Source organism: Pogoniulus pusillus, chromosome 5 (assembly GCF_015220805.1).
Source record: "Pogoniulus pusillus isolate bPogPus1 chromosome 5, bPogPus1.pri, whole genome shotgun sequence".
Taxonomy (NCBI): domain Eukaryota; kingdom Metazoa; phylum Chordata; class Aves; order Piciformes; family Lybiidae; genus Pogoniulus; species Pogoniulus pusillus.
In genome coordinates this window covers 45,951,849-45,964,712 of record NC_087268.1, presented here as the reverse complement: position 1 = coordinate 45,964,712, position 12,864 = coordinate 45,951,849, and the positions used below count along the sequence as shown (strand labels likewise).

General features: G+C 42.2%; 1 long non-coding RNA gene across 1 annotated transcript in view; it reads left to right on the top strand.

The window, feature by feature from the left end:
* The window catches only part of LOC135175584 (uncharacterized), a 483,378-nt gene extending 470,799 nt beyond the window's left edge, over positions 1-12,579 (top strand). The window contains exon 4 of the long non-coding RNA XR_010302399.1: positions 12,155-12,579. This is a non-coding gene — a long non-coding RNA (uncharacterized LOC135175584). The remainder of the gene's footprint in view (positions 1-12,154) is intronic.
* Positions 12,580-12,864: the final 285 nt, after the last annotated feature.

The window sequence follows — 12,864 nt, the reverse complement described above, 5'->3', positions numbered from 1 at the left end:
AAGAGGTGTGAATAGGCCAGGCCAAGGTCCTGACCAGAATTTAATATTTAAACTATATGTATTGATCTGAGTTTCTGACCCAGCTTCCACTGCGATGGCTTGTATTAGAGCCCCAGAACTACTACCCTAACTGGAAAGAATATCCAGAGTAGGTGTTTGGTGAAGGATTGAATTCTCACAGACATTTACATTTTAGCTTGCTGTTATTTTCCTTTTTTGTGGTTTTTTTTTGTTTGCATTTATTGCCCCCTTACCCCCTCCCCCCCCCCCCCCCCCCCCCCCCTTGTCTCTTCCAGCTTAGCAGTGAATTGATTCTGTGTCTCTACCAGGAAAGCATACTCTACCCACTATGCTGTTGGTCAGGAGGAGAGAGCTAGGGAGCTGAGTCACCCATCTCCTTTTATTCCTGTCATCCCAAAACTCACACTCATACTTGCACACACGCTCACACACATTTGCTTTTAAGGCTTGCTACAACAGAAGTGTGTCATCTGTTTTCCAGGGAGAATTTCAAGTTCAGGAGCCCAGCTTGTGGGAGATGGTTTTGCTGCAGCACTCGCCCCATAATATGAACTGAGATTCCACTGCAGCATTTCACTGAGATGTCCTCCAAGCTGTATCTTTGATGTGCTTGATCCTGATGTGAAAGCTGATTTCTGCCTTTGCACTATGTGAGATGGTTGTTTGCCTGACTTGGGTCTGGGATTTCATTCCAGGCTTCTGCTCCCTTAGTTTGGCATTGCAGTTTTCAGAAATACACAGGTTATTTTTTTTTCCTCTGTGGCAGAAGACATAGATTTAGACAGGAGGGAAATATTGCAGCAAAATTAACTGTGGGAAATATTTGTTCTTTTGATTATCTACAACAGGGAAAGTACTAGTGCAATGTTATAGCCCTTAATAAGAAGTGATAACAGAGGAACCAGATGAAGTTCACTGAGGACAAGTGCAGAGTCCTGCACCTGGGGAGGAATAATAAACTGCAGCAGTAGAGGCTGGGAGGTGATCTGCTGGAGAGCAGCTCTGTGGAGAGGGACCTGGGGGTCCTGGTGGCTAACAAGTTCCCCATGGCACAGCAATGTGCCCTTGTGGCCAAGAAGGCCAATGGGATCCTAGGCTGTATTAGGAAGAATGTGTCCAGCAGATCAAGGGAGGTTCTCCTGCCCCTCTACTCTGCCCTGCTGAGACCTCATCTTGAATACTGTGCTCAGTTTTGGGCTCCCCAGTTGAAGAGGGACAAGGATCTGCTGGAGAGGGTCCAGCAGAGGGCTACAAGGATGATGAGGGGACAGGAGGGCATGGCTGATGGGGAGAGGCTGAGGGATCTGGGGCTGCTTAGTCTGGAGAAGAGAAGACTGAGAGGGGATTTGATAAATGTTTATTAGTATCTGAAGGCTGCCAGGAGTAGGGGGGACAGGCTCTGCTCACTGCTCCTTGTAATAGCACAAGAGGCAATGGGAGTAAGTTGCAGCAAAAGAGGTTCCACCTCAACACAAGGGGGAACTTCTTTACTGTAAAGGTCACAGAGCACTGGAACAGGCTGCCCAGAGAGGTTGTGGAGTCTCCTTCACTGGAAGCTTTCAAAGCCTGTCTGGAGGTGTTCCTCTGTGCTCTGTGTTAGATAGGATTGTCCTGCTCTGGCAGGGGGGTTGGACTCAGTGATCTCCTTGGGTCCCTTCCAACCCCTAACATCCTGTGAGCCTGTGATAACCTTACTCTAACTGCACCACAACTCATTTATTGTCATTTTTTAAACTGGTTCCAATGTTACCATTCTAAGTTCTCCTTAGACCAATTCTTAACACCCTGCAGGACTTCACTCCTGTGTAGTGTGATCAATACACAATACAGTACTGCACTTTCACTAATGCAACCCATTTGTAGTTTTATTGCTTGCTTATTTTATTCTTTCCTGAAACATTAGGGACTGAAAACAAGCAGAAGGTTGAAGTAGCTGGTCACTGTGACATACTTAACCGACTGAGGTACTTGACTAAAGTTAGTTACAAATTACTTTCATCCTCATACTAAAACTCCTAGGGCAGGAAGGGCCTGAGCTACCTCATGAAACACAAATCACAGTGTCATTTAGATCCAGACAAGGCATTTATTGCTATCCTTCTTGATGAAAAGAAAGGAAAAAACAACAATGGCCAAACTTTTGATCTATTGCTTATACAAGTAAGCCCATTGCATTGATTCAGCTTGAATAATAGATCTATAATCTGTTACCAATAATTCATTCCTTTTGTATCTGTTTTCATGGCACAGTCTCAGAGCAATATAAAGATCATTTAGGAGGACAAACACAGGTAAGAGATAACCAGGTAGCCAGGCATCCTGGCCTGTTTCAGGAACAGTGTGGCCAGTAGGACAAGAGAGGATATTCTTCCCCTGTACTCAGCACTGGTCAGGCCACACCTTGAGTGCTGTGTCCAGTTCTGGGCTCCTCAATTCAAGAGAGATGTTGAGGTGCTGGAAGGTGTCCAGAGAAGGGTGACAAAGCTGGGGAGGGGCCTGGAGCACAGCCCTGTGAGGAGAGGCTGAGGGAGCTGGGGGTGTGCAGCCTGCAGCAGAGGAGGCTCAGGGCAGAGCTCATTGCTGGCTACAACTCCCTGAAGGGAGGCTGTAGCCAGGTGGGGTTGGGCTCTTCTGCCAGGCAAGCAGCAACAGAACAAGGATACACAGTCTCAAGCTGTGCCAGGGAAGGTCTAGGCTGGATGTGAGGAGGAAGTTGTTGCCAGAGAGAGTGATTGGCATTGGAATGGGCTGCCCAGGGAGGTGGTGGAATCACCATCCCTGCAGGTATTCAAGCAAAGCCTGGCTGAGGCATTTGGTGCCATGGTCTGGTTGACTGGACACAGGGCTGGGTGCTAGGTTGGACTGGATGATCTTGGAGCTGTCTTCCAACCTGGTTGATTCTATGATTCTGTGATTCTATGATACCATCTAAGAAACGGTTCAGATAAAAATCTATTTTAAAACATCCTATTTAAACACACGAAATGTGAAGCAGTGGGATTGTCTTTTAGGGAGTTTACCAATTCCTGTTGTTTTTCTGCTACAAAACAAAATGGAAAAAAAATAAAACCAAACAATGAATCCAGTAAAGATGCAAATTGGATTAATAATTTCAGCAGAGTTCAAAATAGAAACCTGAGGTAAACCATTGGATGTGATTAAAATGTATGATCTTCTTGGTTTGGTAGTTTTGGTTTTTAATGTAAAGAAAGGGAATCTTCTCCTGCAGAAGAGGAGGCTCCCAGGTGACCTTCTTGTGGCCTTCCAGTATCTGAATGGGGCCTACAAAAATGCTGGGAGGGACTTTTCAGGTGCTCAGGGAGTGACAGGAGTGGGGGGAATGGAGCAAAGCTGAAGGTGGGGAGATTCAGAGTGGAGGTGAGGAGGCAGTTGTTGAGCATGAGAGTGGTGAGAGGCTGGACTGGGTTGCCCAGGGAGGTGGTTGAGGCCCCATGGCTGGAGGTGTTTGAGGCCAGGCTGGCTGAGGCTGTGTGCAGCCTGCTCTAGGGTAGGGTGTCCCTGGGCATGGCAGGGGGGTTGAAAGTAGCTGGTGCTTGTGGTCCCTTCCAACCCTGCCTGATTCTATGAATCTATGAATACTCACAGCTAATGTAGGAGGTGGTTATTAAGGATCATTTCAATATGCAGTAATTATAACCTTCCAGCACCTCAACATCTCACTTGAATTGAGGAGCCCAGCACTGGACACAGCACTCAAGGTGCGGCCTGAGCAGTGCTTGTTGCCCTTCTCTGGACACGTTCTATCATTACCAGCATCTCAACATCTCTCTTGAATTGAAGAGGACTCATTAATAGTCATCTTGCCCCTGAAAACTGGCCTGTGAGGCCACTTTCTCATTTATATTCAGTGATGTTATGCTGATATAATGCTGGTGTCTTTTTAAGACTATATAGATGAAACGTTATTAATGATAAATACCTTCTTCCTATTTATGCAGTGCCTAGAAACTGTACCCTGGGACTAATCCCACATGGTGTTTTAGTTTTAATTAAATAACATTTTAAGGCCATAAGGGAGAAGAGGTTGGTGACCTGAATAATCACTGTGCTGCTCAGTTTTACATTACAGCATCCAAGCAATTTCGAATGCATTATTTCAGTGTAAAGCTTGACTGTTGCAGTTGTGACTCAGGATGTAGTTTGTTATTTATTTTCTCAACTGGCAAAGCTGATCAGAGAAATATCTCACTGCTTTCACTAGCCTCTAGCCACTAATGCTAACTTCTTGAGGCTCTTTTATTTAACCAAGATGATTTTATTGATCCGGTTGATATTACAGTCCACAAACTGCAATTCCACCCTTCTGAGTTCATGAGAGAATAATCCCTATACCTGAGAGGGAATCATAGAATCAGGAGGCCTTGAGCAACCACTCTAGTGGGAGGTGTTCCTGCCTGTGATGGGGGTTCGAAGATGATTTTTGAGGTCTCCTCCAACCTAAACTAATCTATGATTCTATAAACCATAGAACGATAGAATCAGCCAGGTTGGAAGACACCTCCAAGATCATCCAGTCCAACCTAGCACCCAGCCCTGTCAACCAGACCATGGCACTAAGTGCCTCAGCCTGTCTGTTTTTGAACACCTCCAGGGATGGTGACTCCACCACCTCCCTGGGCAGCCCATTCCAATGCCAATCACTCTCTCTGACAACAACTTCCTCCTAACACCCAGCCTAGACCTCCCCTCTCTTGCTGCTTGCCTGGCAGAAGAGCCCAACCCCACCTGGCTACAGCCTCCCTTCAGGTAGCTGTAGACAGCAATGAGCTCTGCCCTGAGCCTCCTCTGCTGCAGGCTGCACACCCCCAGCTCCCTCAGCCTCTCCTCACAGGGCTCTGCTCCAGGCCCCTCACCAGCTTTGTCACCTTTCTCTGGACACATTCCATTATCTCAACATCTCTCTTGAATTGAGGATAAGCCATAGCATGGTTTAGGTTGGCAAGGACCTTCCAGCATGCTCTATTCAGCCTGCACAATTGTCGTGGATCATTCAGACCTTATTGTTCTGAAATGATTATGTAAAATATACAGAATATAAGATGCAATTTCATGTGGGACTCTTGCAACTGAATATATCTATGTGTACATAGATAGAGGTGTATGTGTGCATCATGGAGTTGGATGTGGTTGTGATGGGAGTACTTAAAAGAAATCAGGCCAGGATCAAAGCAGTGTTTTATTAGATTGACATTTATTAACAACACACATTTTCAAATGGCATTATTAGTCATAATTACTGCATATTGAAATGATCCTTAATAACCACTTCCTACATTAGCTGTGAGTATTCATAAATTCATAGAATCAGTCAGGGTTGGAAGGGACCACAAGAATCATCTAATTCCAACTCCTCTGCCATGGGCAAAGACACCCTAGCCTAGAGCAGGCTGCACACAGCCTCAGCCAGCCTGACCTTAAACACCTCCAGCCATGGGGCCTCAACCACCTCCCTGGGCAACCCATTCCAGCCTCTCACCACTCTCATGCTCAACAACTTCCTCCTCACCTCCACTCTGACTCTCCCCACCTCCAGCTTTGCTCCATTCTCCCCAGTCCTGGCACTCCCTGACAGCCTCAAAAGTGCCTCCCCAGCTTTGATAGGCCCCCTTCAGGTACTGGAAGGCTACAAGAAGGTCACTTGGGAGCCTCCTTTTCTCCAGACTGAGCAGCCCCAACTCTTTCAGACTGTCTTCATATGAGTGCTTCTGCAGCCCTCTGAGCATCGTTGTGACCATTCTCTGGACACACTCCAGCATCTGCACATCCCTCTTGTCACAGGGGCTCCAGAACTGGCTGCAGTACTCCAGGGGGGGTCTCAGCAGAGCGGAGCAGAGTATGCATGGAATTGATGTGCTCGGCTGTCAACCAGATACTTTGGTGCAGAGGACACAGCATTTCCATTGCAAAGCCACGTGGGCGAGCCTCAGACAGATGAGCAGACATAAACATGCTTTGCTGCACACATGGACCGGTTTGTGCTGCCAGAGACCTGCTGAACTCGTCTGAAGTATATTCCTTCCACTTCCAAACCAGGAGAAATCCAATGGTCTAACTCTCTCATGAGGGCAGCATAGATATGCTGTAGCCAAAACATTGAGCCATGGAATTTTGATTGGAAAAGACCTTTAAGATAAATAGACCCATCCGCTGGTGTGCTTCTGAGAACAGATTGAATTCATTATTAACTATTTAATAATTCATTATTAATTAGTGCTATGAAAAGAATGAAGAGTCAAAATGTGGTGATTGATTAGGGTGTTTCAAGAGCAGCTTGACAGAGAGGTGTAATCCAGGTGCAGTCAGATGTTCAGTATTAAAACTGAGAACGGATTTAATTATTTATTAATTATGTAATAATTCGTTATTAACTAATTACTGTTATTAAAAATGAAGTGTTAAAATGTTTTAGTTGATTAAGGTATTTCAAGAGCAGCTTAACAGAGAGATGTAATCCAGGTGTAGTCAGATATTCAGTATTAAAATGGATAACATATTTAATTATTTATTAATTATGTAATAATTTGTTATTAATTAATGTTATTAAAAATGAAATGTTAAAATGTCTTAGTTGATTAGCGTATTTCAAGAGCATCTTAACAGAGAAGTGTAATCCAGGTGTAGTCAGATATTCAGTATTAAAATGGATAACATATTTAATTATTTATTAATTATGTAATCACAGTATCATCAAGGTTGGAAGAGACCTCATAGATCATCAAGTCCAACCCTTTACCACAGAGCTCATTATTAATTAATTAATGTTATAAAAAAAATGAAGTGCTGAAATGTTTCAGTTGATTAGGGCACTTCAAGAGCAGCTTAACAGAGAGGTGTAATCCAGGTGTAGTCAGACACTCAGCATTAAAATTGATAACATGGTTAATTATTTATTAATTATGTAATCGTTCATTATTAATTAATTAATGTTATTAAAAAAGGAAGAGTTAAAATGTTTTGGTTGATTAGAGTACTTCAAGAGCTGCTTAACAGAGAGGTGTAATCCAGGTGTAGTCAGACACTCGGCATTAAAATTGATAACATGTTTAATTATTTATTAATTATGTAATCGTTCATTATTAATTAATTTATGTTATTGAAAAAGGAAGAGTTAAAATGTTTTGGTTGATTAGGGTACTTCAAGAGCAGCTTAACAGAGAGGTGTAATCCAGGTGCAATCAGATATTCAATATTAAAATTGTGAACAGAATGAATGAATTAATTATGAATTAATTAATAGTGCGGACAGAATGAAGAGTGAGGATGCTTTCGTTCGTTAGGGTATTTCAAGATTAGGTTAACAGAGAGGTGTAATCTCGGTGTAGGCAGCTATTCAGTATTGACATTGTGAACAGAATTAATTGATTATTACTTATTTATTAATAATTAGTACTGTGAACAGAATGAAGAATTAAAATGTTTCATTGATTTTTACTTATTTATTAATAATTAATATTGTGAACAGAATGAAGAATTAAAATGTTTCAGTTCATTAGGATATTTCAAGAATAGCTTAACAGAGAGGCATAATCTAGCTGTAGTCAGATTTTCGGTATTAAAATTGTGAGCTGAATTAATTATTAATTATTAATTATTAAATTATTAATACTGTGAACAGAATTAACAGTTACAGTGTTTTAGTTCATTACAGTATTTAAAGAATAGCTTAGCAGCGAGGTGTAATCTAGGTGCAGTCAGATATTCAGTATCAAAATTGTGAATGGAAGTGATTAATAATTAAATTATTAATTAATTAATATTGCAAACAGAATGAGGAGTTAAAATGTGTTAGCTCATTAGGCTATTTCAAGAATAGCTTAACAGAGAGGTGTAATCTAGCTGCAGCCAGATATTCAGTATCAAAATTGTGAACGGAAGTAATTAATAATTAATAATTAAAATATTAATTAATATTGCAAACAGAATGAAGAGTTAAAATGTTTTAGCTCATTAGGCTATTTCAAGAATAGCTTAACAGAGAGGTGTAATCGAGGTGCAGTCAGATATTCAGTATCAAAATTGTGAACGGAAGTAATTAATAATTAATAATTACCATATTAATTAATTAATATTGCAAACAGAATGAAGAGTTAAAATGTTTTAGCTCATTAGGCTATTTCAAGAATAATTTAACAGAGAGGTGTAATCTAGCTGCAGCCAGATATTCTGTATCAAAATTGTGAACTGAAGTAATTAATAATTAATAATAAAAATATTAATTAATTAATATTGCAAACAGAATGAAGAGTTAAAATGTGTTAGCTCATTAGGCTATTTCAAGAACAGCTTAACAGAGAGGTGTAATCGAGGTGCAGCCAGATATTCTGTATCAAAATTGTGAACTGAAGTAATTAATAATTAATAATAAAAATATTAATTAATTAATATTGCAAACAGAATGAAGAGTTAAAATGTGTTAGCTCATTAGGCTATTTCAAGAACAGCTTAACAGAGAGGTGTAATCGAGGTGCAGCCAGATATTCTGTATCAAAATTGTGAATGGAAGTAATTAATAATTAAAATAGTAATTAATTAATTAATATTGCAAACAGAATGAAGAGTTAAAATGTTTTAGCTCATTAGGCTATTTCAAGAATAGCTTAACAGAGGGGTGTAATCGAGGTGCAGCCAGATATTCAGTATCAAAATTGTGAACGGAAGTAATTAATAATTAATAATTAAAATATTAATTAATTAATATTGCAAGCAGAATGAAGAGTTAAAATGTTTTAGCTCATTAGGCTATTTCAAGAATAGCTTAACAGAGAGGTGTAATCTAGCTGCAGCCAGATATTCAGTATCAAAATTGTGAACGGAAGTAATTAATAATTAATAATTAAATTATTAATTAATTAATATTGCAAACAGAATGAAGAGTTAAAATGTGTTAGCTCATTAGGCTATTTCAAGAATAATTTAACAGAGAGGTGTAATCTAGCTGCAGCCAGATATTCAGTATCAAAATTGTGAACGGAAGTAATTAATAATTAATAATTAAATTATTAATTAATTAATATTGCAAACAGAATGAAGAGTTAAAATGTTTTAACTCATTAGGCTATTTCAAGAATAGCTTAACAGAGAGGTGTAATCGAGGTGCAGTCAGATATTCAGTATCAAAATTGTGAACGGAAGTAATTAATAATTAATAATTAAAATAATAATTAATTAATTAACATTGCAAACAGAATGAAGAGTTAAAATGTTTTAGCTCATTAGACTATTTCAAGAGCAGCTTAACAGAGAGGTGTAATCGAGGTGCAGTCAGATGCTCAGTATTAAAGCTGTGCACTGAATTAATTATTAATTATTTAACTATTAATATTGAGAACAGACTGAAGAGTTAGAATGTTTTAGTTCAGTAGGCTATTTCAAGAACAGCTTGGCAGAGAGGTGTAACGTAGGTGCAGTCAGGTGTTCAGTATTATCAATGGTGATTAGCTTTTAAAGGAGAAGTGGCAGAAGAGAAGTCATCAAGTCCTGTGCTGAATTTCCTTCCAAGGGATAAAGCTGCCAGAAGAAAGCTGTGCTCTTAGTTATTAACGTTCATCATTACGGAGGGCTGTTGGCTTAGTTTTGCTTTCACATCACTACCAAAATAACAGAGAGCAGTGAGGGGTGAAACAAAAATGGTCTATGCTGATGACTGCCATAAAAGCTGGATTCCACCGATTATATTCTGTGTATCAGTAGCTCTACTGTTGTGAATCATGTCCAGAGAAGGGCAACGAAGCTGGTGAGGGGCCTGGAGCACAAATCCTATGAGGAGAGTCTGAGGGAGCTGGGCCTGTTTAGCCTGGAGGAGGCTCAGGGGTGATCTTATTGCTGTCTACAACTACCTGAAAGGGCATTGTAGCTAGGTGGGGGGTGGCCTCTTCTCCCAGGCAACCAGCAATAGAACAAGGGGACACAGTCTCAAGTTGTGCCAGGGTAGGTCTAGGCTGGATGTTAGGAAGAAGTTCTTCACAGAGAGAGTGATTGGCATTGGAATGGGCTGCCCAGGGAGGTGGTGGAGGCACCGTCCCTGGGGGTCTTCAAGAAAAGCCTGGCTGAGGCACTTAGTGCCATGGTCTGGTTGACTGGACACAGGGCTGGGTGCTAGGTTGGACTGGATGAGCTTGGAGGTGTCTTCCAACCTGGTTGATTCTATGATTCTGTGATTCATAGGAAAAAAATATGCTCAGGAAGTAATTTCCCGAATTATGACAAAACCTCAATGAATTCTTGATTTTCTGTGAATACTCAGGAGTGCTTTCTTCCATACACCAGTACAAAGAGTTTGGATCTTTTCTGTTTTAGAAAGTAACATTATCTTGTTGTCAGGGAGGAAATCCACCTCTTTTAAGATGTCGCTTTGAGACAGAGCAGCACGCAAATTCAGACACTCTGAGAAGTCAAGTGTATTTGAAATAGTCATGGAGTAAAGGAATAGTTGAAATAGTGATGGTGGAAAGTGTCCAGAGAAGGGCAACAGACACTGCTCAGGCCACACCTTGAGTGCTCTGTCCAGTCTGGGCTCCTCAATTCAAGGGAGATGTTGAGGTGCTGGAAGGTGTCCAGAGAAGGGCAACAAAGCTGGTGAGGGGCCTGGAGCAGAGCCCTGTGAGGAGAGGCTGAGGGAGCTGGGGGTGTGCAGCCTGCAGAAGAGGAGGCTCAGGGTGACCTCATTGCTGTCTACAACTACCTGAAGGGAGGCTGTAGCCAGGTGGGGTTGGTCTCTTCTGCCAGGCAACCAGCAACAGAGCAAGGGGACATAGTCTCAAGTTGTGGTGGGGGAGGTCTAGGCTGGATGTTAGGAGGAAGTTGTTGGCAGAGAGAGTGATTGGCATTGGAATGGGCTGCCCAGGGAGGTGGTGGAGTTGCCGTCCCTGCAGGTGTTCAAGCAAAGCCTGGCTGAGGCACTTAGTGCCATGGTCTGGTTGACTGGCTAGGGCTGGGTGCTAGGTTGGACTGGATGATCTTGGAGCTGTCTTCCAACCTGCTTGATTCTATGATTCTGTGATCATGTTACTCAGAGCCTTGCCAACCATGACCTTGAGTATGTGCATGGGTGGGTCCTCAACTACCTCCCAGGACAACCTGTTTCAGTGTTCCACCACCCACATGGCAAAAACTTGGACTGGTTGATGTTGGAGGTCTCTTCCAACCTGGTTGATTCTATGAGTTAAAAACAAATAAAAAATGGGATTTAATGAGATTGTTGCTAGGAGCTTCTGGCTGCCATTTATGACATGAATGTATCAGTTGTCTTCTCTTTATTTAAAACAACTGGTGAATGAATAAGTCAACAACTAAAATGCCAACCTTTTAGTAAATTTGTGTTGAAGTTTCCAATGTGTAATCTGATTAAGTATCAGCAACAACAAAAACAGAAGCAAATGGAGCATGCCAAGGACGGGGAGCCAAAAGGAAGCCACACTTTCAATTGTTCCTTTAACCTGCAAGCTAAATCTCCCAGGTGCTGCAAACAACCACCTTCATTAATATTGGTTGCTGTGAGAAACAGAAGATAGGCTTAGCCCATAGGCCCAAGAGGCTTATACAGGCCTGGACAGGTTTTTCTGCCCACACCAGGGGTAAGCACATTAAATGAATGCAAAAGGGGCACAATAGACCTAGCACCATAAAGTCTGGCCTGCCCAGGGCCCAGGTTGTGTAATGTGGTTGTATAAGCCCATGAGCTTAGCTTGTGACCCACCAGGTGCAAGGGCCATGCTCTTCCTGTATCTGGGGGAAGAGACCTGTGGACCCTTCCTAAAATGGTGTATTTTGGCTGACTGCCAAAGCCTAATTGGATGAGATTGTGGCCAAAGGACCATTAATTCCAGCCCACATCTGATAACCAGGGCAGTCCAGGTAAACAAGCTGCTCTCTCTGCTCACCTCTCCCTGCCTGCTGCCTGGGGCTGCTACCTTTGCTTTGTGTGCTCCTTTGGTCCACGACCAGTGGATGATCTAACCATGTGCTCCTGGCCAGCCTTACTCGTTCCTGGCCAGCCTGCTGCTCCAGCCTGCTGCTCCAGCCTGCCGGGCCAGCCCGAGGGCTACCTCCCTGCTGTACACAGCACTCAGTCAGACTGCTCCAGCCTGCAAACCTGGAACCCTGCTTTGCCCAGGTGGCTGCTGACTACCTGATGACATCCAGAGGGCCACAGAAGACCTCTCTCATGTCCGTGAAACCTCCTCAGACGGCGTGCCCCAAAGTGAATTCAGCTATCAGCTCCAGGTGAAATCAGCCACGTGGCTTTCACCATATATGCATTTCGGGAATGTAGATATTGAGAGTTCTGATGAGTATTTGAGCTCTCTTGATTCGAGTCGCTAAAGGAATTGCATTAACTTTACAAGCAGCAGTTTATGCTGCAGGACTCTGATCAGAAACATTGCTAAAACCTTTACCAAGTTGCTTAATTTGGCTGTGCATGGACATTCTGTGAAATAGTTTTACCAACAGCATCAAAGAATTTGTGTGGGTTAGTTGTATACAAGTTTGGGGGGAAGTTCTCTCTGTATATGTTAATAAATTATTCAGTAACCTTTACATCAGCCTCATTGTATCTCACCTCAAACCCAGACTCAAACCCCTCTATAACAGATGGACAATTTGTACGATGCAGTACAATGTTTACTATGGTCTTCTGTCCAGCCTGCATGTAATTCAGACTACAATTAATTTAGCTATCACCACCTATCTCAGCAGATATAATGGGATTTTGTTACAGCTTAGAAGCTGTCAGGGTTTCACAGGAAAGCTAAATTGCAAAACACTGCTTGAATACTTCCTTGGCAAGTTTCAAGTTTTCTGTGACAGCCTAGACATTCTCAA